The following is an 18,777-nucleotide window of genomic DNA, read 5'->3' as shown; positions in this document are numbered from 1 at the left end:
CTCAGGTGAGGTGGCCTTGCCAGGCTACAGAGGAAGAGAATGCATGCAGTCCTAAAGAGACTTGATAGTCTGGGGTCAGTTGGTAAGGGAGGGAGTGCCCCATTTCTGAGGACTAGGGGACAGGTATTGGGGGAAGAGAAAGGGAGAGTGGAGAGAGGGGATGAGGGAAGCGGATATGATTGGGATGTAAAATGAATAAATTAATAAAAAAGAAATGAAAAAAATTTTAACACTGTGTACACTGTATGCAATGTGTATGTGCACATGCATGTGATAAAAAAAAATAAGGAAAATACAGTGTATACCTAGGGATGTAGCTCAGTTAGTAGCGTACTTGCTTAGCATGCAAGGGACCCCGGATGCAGGACAGACCCCTACACATGTGTGCCAGGGTGGCAGGTGAGCCCACAAGCTCATGCTGGCAAAGCAGGCATGAGAATGGCACCTTGCAGAATGGCACCAAGTCTCTGAATCAACCATCCCCGAAGCTTCGTGAGCTACTTTTATATTGTATAGATAACCAATGTCTTTATTGATCAAGTCATTGGGACTTAAGTTTTCTATCTCTTCAGCTTTGAAAAACAATGCAAGCTCATTTGAATCTACAGCTGTAAGGTTTATAATGCACAATGTCACAGCGTTTTACAAACAGCTGCGGGGAAGTCATTTGCTTGTCATCACTGGACAAAAGCATTTCGAATGCTTTACCAGTTAGACAGGCAAAAACCTCTCTTGTGTGTGTTTACATTTCCATGATTTCAGCCACACTGAAGAGCTTTTCGTATCCATTCTTCTCATAGTACCTGAAGTAAATGGCAGGACTGGACAGCAAACATGATGCCTGCGTGATAATCACTACTCATGGCTTTCCTTAGATGGGTCTGAAGTCACGAGGCTTAGGCTATTGATGCCGCTGTGATCTTTGGGATGGCGTTGCACCTGGTAGAAGCTACTCGGGAGCAGAGGCTTTGAGACTGACTCAACTGGCAAAGAAAGGAACATTTGTGTGAGTTTTGTACCCTTTGGTTATTTTGATTTGCTTGAGAAGTGTGCTTCATGGCTGCCATTTCTGTTGTCCCAACAGGTGGTCTAAAATGCTGACAGGGGTTTTCTTATTGAAGATTAAAAATTCATCCAAAGTAGGAGGAATTCTCAGACACCACTGCAGGGCCAGGTGCCTGTCCGGGTGAAGGAGATTAGCTGAAGCAGGTATATAACCAATACAAATGTGTGGGTTTTTTTTTCACCATCAGGTTGAATAAGCCACAAAGCAACCATAAAAAGTGTTTGTTGTTGTCTAATTTTTGAGACAGTCTCATGCAGCTCATGCTAGCTTCAAACTCATTATATAACCCCTGCTGGCCTTGAACTCTTGAAACTCTTGCATCCACCTCCCAAGAGCTGGAATTACAAACAAGCACCACCATGGCTTTGGGGATATATAGAAATTCTGTCTGACAATGGATCAGTTCACCAAGATGATGATTTGGTCCTGGTGAAACTAAAAGCATTGTTATTCTTTTTTGAAAACAGATTTTATAATGTGTTTCTGTGTGTAGCCTTGCCCCTCAGTTGGAGGGTTTGCATGCTGCCCATTCTCCAGCCTCATCCAGCTTCCTAGCTCTTTCTATCTCAGTACATAAGTCATTTACCTCTCTGTGCCTCAGTTTGCTTAGTAATTTGCTACTGGACTGAGCTCCATGAGAGACTTTATCATAGTCATTCTCAGAGCCTTATGCCACACCTAGTCTAGAAGTGCCCAATAAATGGCTAGACAACTAGTGAATGGGGGAGCACATGGTGGGACTGATGGCAACTGGGTTCTTGTTGTATAGGAACCTGGAAAGCATCATTCCTATTTTAAATCTCCCTAGCTTTACAAAGGACCTGAAACAACTTGAAATAAATATTTAAAAAGTTTTAAGTAGGAATTCTAAATTAAAAGATTTAAAAAGTAAAAATGCCTAGTGGTTGAGTCACACAGTCTGGATCCACAGTCTGGACCCAGCAGCTCCTGTGGGTTGTACCGTCTGCTGGACACCAGACTGAGCCCAGCAGCTGGTATAGTTCAAGATGCCCGGAAGTGGATATCCACCATGGTCAGCCTCCAGGTATTCTCATCCTCTCTTCTATACAAAAGCTGTCATTTGAAATTAGCCAAAGAAAAGCTTTGGGTGATATGTTGTTTCCTCATTGGACTAGTTGGTAAAATGGCTTTGCATGATAGAGACACAGAGGAACAGCAAAGAGGGTAAAACTTACACTTTAACATGTTCTGTGGAAGAGAAAGTTCTGGCATCTGTATAAGTAGAGGTCAGAGCTACTGGGAAGAGCTGGGCTATGTAAAGTACACTTGGAAAATGTTGGTTCATGTGTGATAGTTAAAGTTGTAAGAAAACACAAGCTTGAGGAATTCAAGATGGCAGCAACCAGCCTGCACCCTATCTAAGGGGCAGAGGATCTGAAACTCTGAAATTGGTACAGCGGAAACACCAACACACACTCTCAAACCAGTGGTCCTCTCTCATCTTCCTGAAGATTACTCCAGACACCAGAGAAAGACAGACCCAGAAAGTACGGACTCCAGGAACAAACAGTAAAGGTTACGGATATGGCCAGAGGTTGGCGTAAGAACATATCCAACAAAAATCAGGACATCATGGCTTCACCAGCAACCCCCCAAATCAATGGATACTCCAATTCATTGAACACACAGGAAAATGATTTGAAAACTATGCCTATCCAGTTATTAGAAGCACATAAATAGGAAATGAACAAAACTCTCAAAGAAATAGCCACACAAATGGAGGCAAATAAAAATTAAACGAACAAAGCTCTCAAAGAAATAAAGGCATATACAGCCAAACAAATAGAGGCACAAGTAGAGTCACAATTAGTGGCATGTAGAGAGGAAATGAACAACAACAAAAAAATAAGGCCATCATAGAAAGACAGGAATCCACATTCAAACAGATGAAGGAAATGGTACAAGGTACAATGGTACAATGAAAACAGAAATAGAATGAATAAAGAAAACCCAAACAGAGAAAACCCTGGAGCTGGAGAACTTAAGAGAAAAGATTAGGAACCACACAAAGGAAGTATCACCAATAGAAAACAAGAGATGGAAGAGAGAATCTTAGGTGCTGAAGATACACTTGCAGAAATTGATACTTTTCTCAAAGAAAAAGTAAAATCAGAAAAGTTCCAAACATAAAACATACAAGAAATCAAGGATGTCATGAAAAGATGAAATCCAAGAATAGGAAGAGATGAAAAAGAAGATTCCAGGCTCCAAGGTCCAGAAAATATTTTCAAGAAAATCATAGAAGAAAATTTCCCAACTTAAAGTAAGAGATGTCCATAAACATACAAGAGGCTTACAGAACACCAAATAGAATAGACCAGAAAAGAAACTCCTCACGTCACATCATAGTCAAAACACTAAATCTACAGAACAAAGAAAAAATATTAAAAGCAGCAAGGGAAAAAGGCCAAGTAACATAAAGGTAGACCTATCAGAGTCACACCAGGCTTCTCAACAGAAACTATGAAAGCCAGAAGGACCTGGACAGATGCCATGCAGACTTTAAGGGACCACAGATGCCAACACAGACTACTATACCCAGAAAAGCTTTCAATCAACATAGATGGAGAAAACAAAATATTCCATGACAAAACTAAACTTAAACAATATCTGCACAGCAATCCAGCCCTACAGAAGATACTAGAAGAAAAACTCCAATCCAACAAAAACTATACCAAAGAAAACATAAGATATAGATCAACAAAAAATTAAAAGAAAGCAAGCAATGAAACATAGTAACACCACCAACTCCAAAATAAAAGAAACTAACATTCATTGGTCACTATTATCTATCAACATCAACGGTCTCAACTCAATAAAAAGACAAAGACTAACAGAATGATTACAGAAACAAGACCCAACATTCTGCTGCATCCAAGAAACACACAACAAAAATAAGCACTACCTCAGAGTAAAGGGCTGTAAAAATGTTTTTCAAGCAAATGGACCCAGAAAACAAGAAGGGGTACCTAGCCTAATATCTTATAAAATAGACTTTCAACCAAAATTACTCAAAAAAGATGAGAAGACATACTTCATTCTCATCAAATGAAAAATCCAACAGGAGGACATCACAATTCTGAACATCTATGCTACAAATACAAGAGCACCTACACTTGTAAACGAAACATTATTAAATGTTGTGAAATAACACATCAATCCCAACACCTTAATAGTGGGAGACTTCAACACTCCACTCTCATCAAAGGACAGATTATCTAGACAGAAGTTAAATGGAGAAATAATGGCACTTCAGAGGTCCTAAAACAAATGGACCTGATAGATGTCTACAGAACTTTTTACCCAAATTCAAAAGAGTATATCCTCTTTTCAGCACCTCATGGAGCCTTCTCCAAAATAGACCATATAGTTGGCCACAAAGAAAGCCTCAACAGATACAATAAGATTGAAATAATCCCTTGTACCCTATTTGACCACCATGGACTAAAGCTGGACCTCAACAACAACAGATACAGCAAAAAGCCTACACACATGGAAACTGAACAACTCACTACTCAATCTGGGTTAGGGGAGAAAGAAAGAAAGAAAGAAAGAAAGAAAGAAAGAAAGAAAGAAAGAAAGAAAGAAAGAAAGAAAGAAAGAAAGAAGGAAAGAAAGAAATTAACATTCATTGGTCACTTCCTAGAATTCAATGAAAATGAAGGCACAACATACCCAAACTTATGGGACACAATAAAAGCAGTGCTAAGAGGAAAATTCATAGTACCAAGTGGCTTCAAGAAGAAATTTGAAACATCTCATACAAGCAACTTAATGGTTCACCTGAAAGCCCTAGAAAAAAAAGAAGCAGACACACCCAAGAGGAGTAGACAGTTGGAAATAACAAAACTCAGGGCTGAAATCAATAAATTAGAAACAAAGAACACAACTCAAAGAACCAATGAGACCAAGAGCCGGTTCTTTGAGAAAATCAATAAGATAGACAAACCCTTAGCCAAACTAACTAAAAGGCAGAGAAAAACTATCCAAAACAGCAAAATCAGAAACAAAAAGGAGGACATAACAAGGGACACTGAGGAAATTCAAACAATCATTAGGTCTTACTACAAAAGCCTATGTGCCACAAAATTTGAAAATCTAAAGGAAATGGACAATTTCCATGATATATTCCATTTACCAAAATTAAATCACGATCAGGTAAATAGATTGAATAGTCCTATATGCCCCAAGGAAATAGAAGCAGTCATTGTGTTCTGCCCAGTCCACGAACCACAAAAGACCAGAAATAACTAGACTCTGCTGTAAATACATGAGGTTCTTTTTATTGTAAATTACAAGCTGCAGCTTGGGCCCACACCCCCCACCGCCGAAGCAGGGGTAGCTGAGCACCCTGTGCTCAGGTTAGTTGGCTGATTTAAAGATTCTGCTCCATCCCAGCATGCCCAAGGCAGGGGCGATTCCTGCCTGGCAAGCATCTATTGGTCAAAATGCTATATTTTTAATTGATTGGCTATAGGAAGGTCCCCAGACCATTAAAGACCTGGTGTCCCTCCTTAGGGGGATGGGCCAGTTTCCTAGCAACTGTATCTCCAGTGGGTGGAGAAAGAATGCAGTAAGGCGGCCCTTCCCCCTCAGGGCATTACTAGACTTCTCCACCCACAGAGTTCAGGCCTTAATAATAGCTGCTAATTTTTAATCTTTTGGTCTCTCAATGGAAAGTCTCCCTTCCAAAAAGAGCCCAAGGCCATATGGTTTCAGTGCAGAATTCTACCAGACCTTCAAAGAAGAGCCAATTCCTATTCTCTTCAAACTATTCCACAAAATAGAAACAGAAGGAACATTACTAAACTCATTCTATGAAGCCACAGTCACCTTGATACTTAAACCAAAGACCCAACCAAAAAAAAAAGAGAACTTCAAACCTATCTTTCTTATGAACATTGATGCATAAACACTCAAAAAAAAAAAAAAAAACTTGCAAACCGAATCCAAGAACACATAAAAGATATCATCTACCATGACCAAGTGGGCTTCATCCCAGGCATGCAGGGGTGGTTCAATATATAAAAATACATCAATGTAATCCACCATATAAACAAAATGAAGGAGAAAAACCACATGATCACCTCGTTAGATGCAAAAAAATTATTTGACAAAACCCAACACCCATTCATGTTTAAAGTTTTGGAGAGATCAGGGATATAAAGCACATACCTAAACATAGTAAAGACAATATACAGCAAGCCTACAGCCAACATGAAACTAAACAGAGAAAAACTTAAATCAATCCCACTGAAATCAGGGACAAGGCAAGGCTGCCCACTCTCTCCATATCTCTTCAACAGAGTACTTGAAGTCCTAGCTAGAGCAATAAGACAACTAAAGGAGATCAAAGGGATACAAATCTGAAAGGAAGAAGTTAAAGTATCACTATTTGCAGATGATATGATAGTATACATGAGCGACCCCAAAAATTCATCCAGAGAACTCCTTCAGCTGATAAACACCTTCAGCAAAGTGGCAAAAAATCAGAAGCCCTCCTGTATACAAAAGACAAAAGGACTGAGAAAAAAATTAGGGAAACAACACCCTTCACAATAGCCACTGATAACATAAAGTACCCTGGTGTCAAGTCTCTGAAGCAAGAAATTGAAGGAGATATTAGAAGATAGCAAGATCTCCCATGCTCATGGATCGGTAGGATTAACATTGTGAAAATGGCCACCCTGTCAAAAGCAATCTACAGATTCAATGCAATTCCCATCAAAATACCAACACAATTCTTTACAGAACTTTAAAAAAAAAAAAAACAATTCTCAACTTCATGTGGAAAAACAAAAAAAAAAACAGAATAGCCAAAACAATCCTGTACAACAACAGATTATCTAAGGGTATCTCCATCCCTGATCTCAAGCTGTACTACAGAGCAATAGTAATAAAAACTGCATGGTATTGGCATAGAAACAGAATGGTGGATAAATGGAATCAAGTAGAAGACCCAGAATTAAACCCACACACCTACGGATACTTGATTTTTGACAAAGAAGCCAAAACCATTCAATGGAAAAAAGACAGCATCTTCAACAAATGGTTCTGGTCTAACTGGATGTCTATGTAGAAAAATGAAAATAGATCCATATTTATCACCCTGCACAAAACCAAAGTCCAAGTGAATCAAAGACCTCAATATAAAACCAGACAGACTAAATGGGTTAGAAGAAAAAGTGAGGAAGAGCCTAGAACTCATTGGCACAGGAAACAACTTCCTGAACAGAACACCAACAGCACAGGCTCTAAGAGCAACAATCAATAAACAGGACCTCATGAAACTGAAATCTTCTGTAAAGCAAAGGACACTGTTGTCAGAACAAAATGGACAGCCTATAGACTGGGAAAGGATCTTCACCAACCCTATATCTGACAGAGGGCTAATATCCAGAATATATAAAGAACGCAAGAAGTTAAAAAGCAACAAATCAAGTAATCCAATTTAAAAATGGGGTACAGAGCTAAACAGAATTCTCTGTAGAGGTATATTGAATGTCAGAGAAACACTTAAAGAAATGTTCAACATCCTTAGTCATTAGGGAAATGCAAATCAAAAGGACCCTGAAATTTCACCTAACACCCATCAGAATGACTAAGATCAGAAACTCAATTAACACATGCTGGAGAGGATGTGCAGAAAGGGGGACCCTCCTCCATTGCTGGTGGGAATGTAAAGTTGTACAACCACTTTGGAAATCAATCTGGTGCTTTCTCACAATTAGGAATAGCGCTTCCTCAAGATCCAGATATACCATTCCTAGGCATATATCCAAAATATGCTCAAGTACACAACAAGGACATTTGCTCAACCATGTTTGTAATAGCTAGAACCTGGAAACAACCCAGATGTCCCTCAACAGAAGAATGGATACAGAAAATTTAGTACATTTACACAATGGAATACCACTCAGCAATTAAAAACAAAGAAATCATGAAATTTGCAGGCAAATGGCTGGACCTAGAAAAGACTATCCTGGGTGAGGTATCCCAGAAGCAGAAAGACTCACATAGTATATACTTACTTATAAGTGGATATTAGACATATAATATATAGGATAAACATACTGAAATCTGCATGCCTAAAGAGGCTAATCAAGAAGGAGGACCCTGGGTAAGATGATCAATCCTTACTCAGAGACAAATGGGATAGACATTGAAAGGAGAAAACAGGAAGCAGGACAGGAGCCTACCACAGAGGGCTTCTGAAAGACTCTACTAATCAGTGTATCAAAGCATATGCTGAGACTCATAGTCAAACTTTGGGCAGAGTACAGGGAATCTTATGAAAGAAGGGGGAGATGGAAAGACCTGGAGAGGACAGGAGCTCCACAAGGAGAACAACAGAACCAAAAAGTCTGGGTACAGGGATCTTTTCTGAGACTGATACTCCAACCAAGGACCATTTATGGAGATAACTTAGAACCCCTACTCAGATGTAGTCCATGGCAGCTAAGTCTCCAAGTGGTTTCCCTAGTAAGGGGAATAGGGACTGTCTCTGACACAAACTCAGTGGCTTGCTCTTTGATCACCTCTCCCTGAGGTGGGAAAAGCCTTGCCAGGCCACAGAGGAGGGCAATGCAGCCAGTCCTGATGAAACCTGATAGGCTAGGGTCAGATGGAAGGGGAAGAGGACCTTCCCTATCAGTGGACTTGGAGCGGGGCATAGGGGGAGATGAAGGAGGGAAGGTGGGACTGGGAGGAGAAGAGGGAGGGGGCTACAGCAGGGCTACAAAGTGAATAAACTGTAATTAATATTAAAAAATAAAAATTAATTAAAAAAAGAAAGAAAACACAAGCTTGTCTTATGAGAGCATCACTGAGTAGGAGGCAGCCCAGGAGCAGCCAGGTCTGGAGACATGGAAGAAAAGCCCTGAGAAAGAATAATAAAAAGAGAGAAAGCTGAAGATGAGTTTCAGATTTGAAGAAAGCATTATCATGGGTGAGCAGTAGTTTCTGACATGTGGAATATGACCAGTTCTGCTTTTCACAGTAATCTGCTGGTCAATGGCAGCCTCTCAACAAGGACCTTTTTGAGCTATAAATGTGTCTAAATGAAGTATCTCCATCACTTGAAAAGAAGGAGTAAAGGGAGAAGAAGGTGAAAGGGAGAAGGAGGAGGAAAAGAGGAGGGAGAAAGAGGAAGGAGAAGGAGGAGGGGGAAGGAGGTAAAGAAGGAGAAGAGAGAAAGAGGAAGGAGAAGGAGGAGGGGGAAGGAGGTGAAAGAAGAAGAAGAAGAAGAAGAAGAAGAAGAAGAAGAAGAAGAAGAAGAAGAAGAAGAAGAAGAAGAAGAAGAAGAAGAAGAAGAAGAATGCTCATCTGATGTTTCCTGCATGAGGCTGGGGTCTCTTCTGAACACAAAGTTTTTGTTCATATGTAGAATGGGCCTCAGCATTTTTGAGCTGTGGGTAAAGAAATGTTACTCAAATGCTCTTAATAATACAGGACTGGGGACTGAAGAGGTGAGTCAGTGGTTAAGAGTACTTATTGCTCTTTCAAAGGGCCCAAGTTGGTTCTTAGTACCTGCTTGGTAGCTCACAATGATGGATAACTCTAGTTCTAGGGAATCCAACATCCTCTACTGACCTGTGAGGGCACTGGGGACCCACATGGTGCACACATATACATGTTAGCTAAACACTCACACATATAAATATCAAAATCATATACAGAGACTTATTAACGTTTTAACTATATGGGTGAAATACTCCAAACTAGTTGACTAATGTATTTATTTTACTTTAAATGAGGGATGTCCAAGCATGGCCCAGGAGAGCTATAAATACAGTGCAAAACAGAATCATAAGTGTAGTTTAAAAACATAAGGAGAGCTTTTGCAATGTTTTATATTTGTAGCTTGATTGTGTTGTTCTTGAGTATGCATTGAACAGATGATGGGCTGTGTCACTATGTCAAAAGGTTGGAGTCTAAGCTGTGGGTAAATTTCTTCCCATCTCTGTTTCTCCACTTTGTCTCTCTGTGTGTGTCTATCTCTCTGTTTCTCTTTGTCTCTGTCTCTTTCTGTCTCTCTCTGTTTCTGTCTGTCTGTCTGTCTGTCTGTCTGTCTCTCTCTCTGTGTGTGTGTGTGTGTGTGTGTGTGTGTGTGTGTGTGTGTGATGTGATGTGAGACCCCCATGTGGGTTTTAAAGTATATCCACTCAGTCTTTGCTCTTCTCAAAGAGTGCACCCAGTTCTCCTTTTTCCAAGGGTGGGCTGCTCTTATTACTTGGTCATAACAAATGGAATGTGGCAGAAATGGTGATGTCTTGTCTGTCTTTTGAAATTGCATTTTGAAAGACACTGTGGGAGGCTTCCTCATTGCTGCATGTGTATGCACAAGACACACACTTCTCTAAGGAAAGACAGCTGATCTGTTTTCAAGCTTCCAGGGAAATCCCTTTTCCTCTAGATTTTGACTATGCCAGTTTGCAAAGCAAGATTCCTTTCCTTTTGGGACTTAACAAAATGACGTGATTGTTCACCTTGAGTGAGTCCAGGGCACACCAGTACCAAAGACCCATTTTTATCAATACAGTTTCAGTATATTATATTTTGTTGTTTCTTCGCCCAACCCTACCGCCTTTACACTGTCTACACATACTTTCCCATCTATGTGATATTTATTGGCATTAAGAAAACTGTCTGCATACATGCTCCCACCTGTGTGACACTAGGTACTGTGTGCACATGCTTTCTCACCCCCCTGATATTATTGACATTTGGGGTTCCTTTTTCTGCATATATTCCCACCTATATGATGTTAATGACGTTAGGAACCCGGTCTGCACAGATATTTCTACCTGTATGACATTATTGACATTAGGGACACTGTCGGCACACACATTCCCACCTATATGATGCCATTGACATTAAGGGAATCCCTTAACAACATGTCACTCATTCAGGGATGTTTTTCCACAGCTGGGATTGTGCTGAGTGTTATGTTTGATATTTTACTTGTTTCTTTTCCGTGTTACCTGTTGAAGACTTATCAGTTCTCAAATATAAAGAGCACTGGGGCTAGCAAAACAGGACTACTTGGCAACCTGCTCCCACTGTAGACTACTAATGTCATGGATTTCCCCAAGCTGCCTCACCATGTTGCTCACCCCACTCCCCAACAGGCAGCAAGTATCTCAAATTGTTATCATGCCCTTACCGTTCCATATCTCAATTCAATTCTAATTTTATCACGTATGTCACATAATCAGGTTACATCACTTAGTCTTGTGTTTTTAAACTTTACATAAATACCTGCAGATTTTGACAGTTCAACATAATGTGTGCATCTTGGTTATTGTTCTATTGCTGTGAAGACACGCCATAACTAAGGCCACTTATAAAAGAAAGAATTTAATTGGGGACTTGTTTACAGTTTCAGAGGGTGAATCCATTTTCATCATGGCAGGAAACATGGCAGCATGCAGGCAGGTAGGGTGCTCGAGCTGAGAGCCACATCATGATTCATAGGCAGGAGATGAGAGAGATGAGAGAGAGAGAGAGAGAGAGAGAGAGAGAGAGTCTGTGCAACTGAGCCTGGCATGGACTTTTAACCTCTTCCAACAAGACCACACCTCCTAATCTTTCTCAAGTTCCACCAACAGGGAACCAAACATTCAAATATATGAGCCTCCACATGGCAGCTAACATTTGTCTGTCACTCTAGTTCCAGGGACTCACATAGACAAACATGCAGGTAAAAATACCAATGCACGTAAAAATTTAAAAAAAAAAATATTTTTTAAATGTATGAACTCATCGAGGCCATTCTCATTTAAATCACCACAGTGTGAGAGTCATTCTATCTGCTATGTGTTCCTTTCTTATAACTGTGCCATTATAGTTGCCTCAGATAGTTGCATTTTTCCTGCTTTACCATTGCAGATAAAATTGGCATGAACATTCTTTACATACAGTTAGGAGTATGTTCTATGTATCCTATGAAGGAGAATACTTCGATTTAGAGTACAGATAACTTGAGCCTCAATAAATTATACTAAAAATGTTTCCCAAAGTGCTTGAGCCATTAGCTCCCACACAAGCAGAAAGCAATTGTTCTGGTGGCTTCAACCTTCCCCCGAACTCACTAGCATCAAATTTAAAAGAGTGTTCATACTATAATAAAAAATGCCTGTAATTTGAACTACTCTGAAAACCAAATGAACTTAATCATCTTTTTGTATCTAATTTGAGAAAGAGATAGTTCAAGTTTTTTGCCCTTCTTTCATGTGGGGCTTTTTGCCCTATGCTTGGTTCGTGAATAGGAAAAGATATTTGCCTGCTGTGGAGCAGTCTATGCTGTGTGCTTGCCACATTTATCCATTCTGCTTACTGCTCTGCTTGTTTAACTTATCTCCAGCCCATTGTTGTTGTCAACAATGTATGACAAATATCATTGCCCAGACTCGGTGAGTGCTTTAGACATTCCCATCAAAATGGTATTTCTGAGCCTTAGAGTATGTGCATATTCAATTCCCCTAAAGAGAGACAAACAATCAATTTATGTTTCTCCCGGAAACCGATGAAACTTTCCCTTCACAAATTGCACAAATTGCCAGCACTTGTTATCATCCACAGAACAACTTGGTCTATAAATAATTCTGGAATATAGAAGTTAGAAAGAACCAACATTTTGCTAGTACTTTATAATTTTCAAAACACTTCCATTTGTATTTTGTCTCATTTATGCTCAAATGTAGTCATCCATTGGCTTGTGAGATGGACTAAATCAAAATCCAATGTCCTCCATTCTTTGACTCTAAAGAAATACTTCACATTTGTATGTTAATATAGGCATCCTGCTCTCCTCCTTGAGTGCCCAGAAAAACATTTCCGACATCTTATTTATGTATGGTTAGGGGTGGACATATATGTAATGGGCAAGTTTGATTTTCAGTTTGATGGGATTTAGTGTCACCGGGGGATGTGATTTGGTCAGTTGAGGTGGGAAAACTCACTCTGAATTTAGACAGCACCACGCCATGGGCTGGAGCCCCAGACTGAATAGAAAGGAGAGAGAAAGCCGAGCACCAGCATTTTATCACAGTCTGTTTCCTGACTGTGGGGCTCAGTGTGACCAGCTGCCTCAAGCTGCTTCTGCCATGCCCTCTCCACCATGATGGACAGCACCCCCCAACTGTGAGCCAGATATGCTCTTCCTCTCCTAAGTCGCTTTTGTCTGATAATACAACATCAACTACAAAGGTGATAAAAACATGAGTGATGGAGGGAGCCAGAGGTTCCTCTGTTATTGGCATCCTTAAGAGGAGAAACAGACTGCCATCCCCTCAGTAGACTTCACCTTCCCCAGAGCCATGGAGAGTAGGAACTTAGATGGTAGATGGCAAGAAAGAATGACAAGGCATCTAGCTTTGAGATGTCATTTAAGGAAACATTATTTCTTGTGTCTAAAATACTTGCTGTTCTCCTTGTTGTTTTGTTTTGTTTTGTTTTGTTTTCCTCAGCCAAAGTCTTTGGAAGGGACGAGGCTAAAGAACACATCGAAACATTATCAGTCAGCCATCCCTATCCATGGGGGATTGTCCATGAACTGTTGATTTTTCTAGAGCCCCGTGACTGCATTCCTTATGTTGGCAATCTGTCATCCTAATGATCTCATTTTAACGGTAATGAGTTATGACTCCATTCTGAGGCGAGGCATATGGCATCCTTCTTCCATCCCAAGTGAACCAGTGTTATTGTAAATAATAGTGACTTCATCAATAATCTAAGAGACTATAAACTGGTGTTCTCTGGGCACCCTCATCTCTTTATGCAGTCTTCATGTTCTATCATTTTGACTAATACTTTTTAGATCTTGCTTCGTTTTTATTTACAAAATATTTGGGCATGGCTGCCTGAATCATAACTTCCTGGTTTCTATATTATTAACAAGTCTCTGTTGGGATTTGTTGATATTAGAGATCTGTTGCAGCTTTATTTATTTTCTGGGTTTCCATGTGTGGGTGCATGTGTGTGTGTGTGGCAGGGGTGGATATGCACATGAATGCACAGCATGTGTGTGGCGGTCAAAGGACAACCTCCAGGGCTGGTCTCAGGCATCGTCTACCTTTTGTTTTAGACAAGGTTTCTCCTTAGCATGGTGTTTGGCTGCTTGGGCCAGTCAAGCTCCTCATGAGTTTCCAGGGATTCTCCTGTTTCTACCCCTATCTCAAACCTCAAAGGGGTTACAAGTGTGTGCTGCTACATTTGACCTTTTATGTTGATTCTGGGAATCCCAACTTGGGTTCCTATTCTTGCAATGTAAGTGCAATACCCACTAAGCCATCTCCTCAGCTGGAGAAACCTATTGTTTATCTTGAAAATGACTTAAGCTCAGGAAAGAGAGGCCATTTGGTCAAGATCATGGGGTGGTTTCATAATTAAACCCTGGACTTAGAATCAAAGTATAGTGCTTTTGCTACCATACCACATGACATTTTTCTTTATTTCTGTCACCATTTAACTTTCGGGCGTAAGAATCCTTGAATCTTCACTTAATATTTTACGCACACTTTAGATGGTACTACACCACTGACGTAGTACATCGATGGATCCCCAGAGTGAAAGGTCAAGCCAGCCCACATGACATCCTCTCACATGACTCTGAGATGCAGAGTGGATGTTGTCCAAATCTACCAGACATCAAAGTTTATGGTGGAGAAGCGTCCACTATCCCACTGCCCTCTGCAACATTTTTATCCCCTCTTTCCAGTCTCAGCCCATCTGAGTGTCTCTGGTCCCAGCTTCACAGCTTTGGATGTACAGCAGTGTATTTTGCTTTATGCTTCTGATGATCTGTGTAAGGAAACCCTATGCAGATTTTCAGCTTTCACATCTCAAACTTCTGATAGCAACGAGGTTGCCAGAGCTGCCTTGAGTCGTTTTCACAATTTCTGCAACACATCAGACTTCGTAAGAATATAATGAGTCATTTAAGATAAGAAGTCTGAGGACAGACACTAAGATGTCATAAGAGTCATTGCAGCAAGCGTGCTCTCTTAAATTCTCTCTTCCAGAATCCTATGCTTTTATACTCACTGTTCCCCACTGCCACCATCAGGAAAGTCGGTCAGTTTCTCCTCCTCTTCATCCTCCATGCATCTAGAAAACTAACGCAGAGTCGAGTTTTAATAATAATAATAATAAACAGTCCCTTGTGACAGTCACTACTCCCTGATGCCATGGCAACATGAATGTTCATGCATTCATTCCAGTACGTACTCATTCACCTAGCAAATGCACGCTGGGCCTTCCATATCCATGCATGACTCTAGGTACTGGGATGCATCCATGAATCCACAGATACAAACCCCTCTGAGGGGAGAGGCTGCATTTCAGCTAGGAATGGCATCCACCAAACATAACGTAAATAGAACCTAGGCTATTGGATGATGAGAAATGAGGGAAACTAGGACAGGAAAAGATGAACCCAGAGCACAGAGTAAGGAAGAGGCTGTCTGTTTGAAGCAGGGGACCAGCAGAACCCAGGGAACAACACTGTGTCATTTCAACATAAAAGATTGGAAGAGTTATTAGTATGGCAGAGGTACAAAAAGACATTAAGGCAGGAGATCAGTTGGCTGGAATGAAGGGAGATATAGATTGGAAATAAGAATGTTGAGGGCTCTCTGGCCCCTGTCTGTAGATCAGGTTATAGCTCTCAGCTACTCACCTAGCATGGTGCTTGCCTGCCTGCCTGCCTGGTACCATATTTCCTGCCATGATGGTCATGGGCCCACCCAATGAACCTGTAAGCAAGACCCAATCAAATTCTTTCTTTTATAAATTGTCTTGGTCATAATAACCTTTCACAGCAATAAATAGTGACTAAGATGCCTGTCTCCACTTACTCAGGGCTGTGAGTGCAAACATGCACCATCATGCCTAGCTTCTTGTGTTGGCTTGGGGGATCAAACTGAGGTCCTCATGATTGCAAGGCAAGCATTTTACTGACTGAGCCTTCTCTCCAGTCCTGTCTTACTTTTTTTAAAGAAAATCTTTAAGATAACATTTTAACTTCACATGCATTTTTTTAATCTTGAAAAATGAATTATTGTTACAGTTTAAAATTACTCTAATGCCAAAACCTGTATGCCAGGGAACATTGATGTGAAATGTCTGTAATCCAGTCCCATCAGTAAACCTCAAGGCTCCCAAGAGTGTTGTTATTGCAGTAACAAACCTCTTCACCAGACTGTGAGGAGAAGTTCCCTATGTAACAAGCTCTATAAATTTTTTGATACCAGGGAGGGCTCCCTGCTGGCCTGGGAATGTGTGCACAGTCAGGTCCCAAACAGCATGTGCTTGCCTCTCACGACAAGTCCATAGACAAACCCCCACCATTGTCTAATATCCACTTAAGCAGCCTCCCGCCCCAGGATGCGGGTGTGGCCTGCTCATAGGGATCACATCACCTCTGGCAAGAAGGAGATGATCTGCTCACCAACACAGGACTGAGCACTGGGCTTATTTGTATCTTTCCTGTGCTTTGTGAAACTGGCTGCACGTTGTACAGGCTTCACTTGAGCTTTCTGAATCAAAGATGGGAAATGTGCTATCACAATCTCCCTGCCTCGTCTATGACAGATGCTGAATTGATCACACTTGTTTTATTTTTCATTGATTTCAAATGAAGTCTTCACATTGTCTCCACTCTGGCCAACCAAATGGCATGGACACATGGAAATAAATGTGCCTGCTATCCTTCCACTGCGGTTCAGCTTGTGGAAGGGCAGAGACTATATCTTTAGCTTTATTGTATCAAATGTAGGAGCCTGCTTCCATCCTAGACAATCAAGCCTAGAATGGTTAATCTTGATAGTCAACTTATCTAGACTTGAGAATCACCTAAGAGATTAGTAAAACATACCTCTGGGTGTGTCTGTAAGGCCATTTCCAGAGATGATTATGTCATAAGAGTTCAGACTTAATGAATGGGCTATCCATCATATTCATAATACTGCATCATTTCTTTGAGGTGCTTGAAAGTAGCAGGTGGGGCCTCGTAGGAGGAAGTAGATCACTGGGGACTACATCTTGCCTTAGAAACTTCTATATTCCCTTTCTCTGCTTCTCGGCTGCCATGTAATAGTTGCTCTTGCTGTCAATTTGACTGCATCTGGACTTAACTAAAGACCAAGTAGCTGTGATCTGATCATTTGAGATGAAAAGACTCTGCCTAAATTCAGATAATCTGAGGTTCTTAAGTCTGGGCCACACTTTCTGGTGGCAACCAATATTAAGGATGTGGAAAAAAGGAGCTTTTGGCAAGTCCCCCCCCCCTTTTGTTTTCCTAGCAGTAGAGCCTGTTTCTTAGAGATTCCAACATATCCTAAACACCAGCTGAGACATACAGTCTTGTGGACCAAACAACTATTAGAATCTTGGATTTTCAGTCAGGAGATAGGCATTGTTAGACTAAGAAAATATAAATAAGTAAATATATAATCATTTTATCATTCTTCAGTTTCATTTCTCTAATACACATGATATGATGTACCATATCCACCCCATAGTGGACTGACATACCAGAGCCCATAAACTAAGAATAATCTCTCCCTTTAAGTTGCTTCCATTGGGCATTTGGTTACAGAGATGGGAAAATTACCTCATATACACTCATTGCCATTCTAGAATTTCAATAAAGAACCAAACTGGAGTCACTCAGTCAAACATTTCAGTCAAACATTTCAGAAACCATTTCATAAGGTTGATGAGAGCATATACTATAATATCTGTGTCACAGACGTTACTTGTTGATCACTGTAAATGGCCAGATTGCTGGCTCTAGAATAAAGGCAGGTTGCTGTTCTAAACATACAACGATTAAAAACATCAACAATTCCCCAAAGACTCAGCTTTCAGAGCAACACTGCTAGGCTCCTGGACATTCTGGCTCTCTTTGATAAAATGGCTGAATGTCATATTCCCTGTTAAATCTGTTAAACTGAACAGGAAAACATGTGACTGAAGAACGTCCACACACAGGATCTATATCACACCCTTCACCATGGACCCGGGACCATCTTGGAGAGGAGTGGGGGAGACTGTAAAAGGCAGAGGTTGGGAAGGACGAGGGTCAAACATCCTGGACACAAGTGCTGCTCTTGTGAGTTCACAGCAGCCAGCACAAGAGCTGCACAGGGTCAAGCCAGTCAAACTCCGTCATGAAGTAGGACACAGGTCATGAGGCTCCACCCCTAACTGAGGATCTACTGACTGTTGGTGGCCTCCAGAGGAAGAGCAGTCAGTTTTTGTTAAGGGTATTGCTCCAGGTGGGCCAATTGTGCTCCCGGGAATGGTCCCACACATAGACATATATGGCCAGCATAAATACAAGTCAATGGGTTAGCTTAAAAAAAAAAGGTGGGGGTCAGGGAAGTGGGAATGGATCTAGAAGGAATTAAAAGGGATGCTGGAGATGAATATGATAAAATAAATATTGTATGAAATTCTCAGAGAATTAATAAAAATTTTAAAAATAGTATTAATATAAATAAAACCTGAACAAGAAACCCATCTGTCGCTGAGTTCCTGTCTTTCACATTCTCTATATCTTTTACCAGGACTTGCCAAACTAGCAATTTGGTTTTCACTTATTTAACCAAACCAAAGAAGCAGTAAGATGTAAACTTCTGAAAGTCACTCAAAAATTTTGCCACCTTCATTAGTGACAGAAATGA

This window comes from Meriones unguiculatus, chromosome 1 (assembly GCF_030254825.1).
Source record: "Meriones unguiculatus strain TT.TT164.6M chromosome 1, Bangor_MerUng_6.1, whole genome shotgun sequence".
NCBI classification, from domain to species: domain Eukaryota; kingdom Metazoa; phylum Chordata; class Mammalia; order Rodentia; family Muridae; genus Meriones; species Meriones unguiculatus.
The sequence above is the reverse complement of the archived record's forward strand: the minus strand, read 5'-3'. Positions refer to the sequence as shown.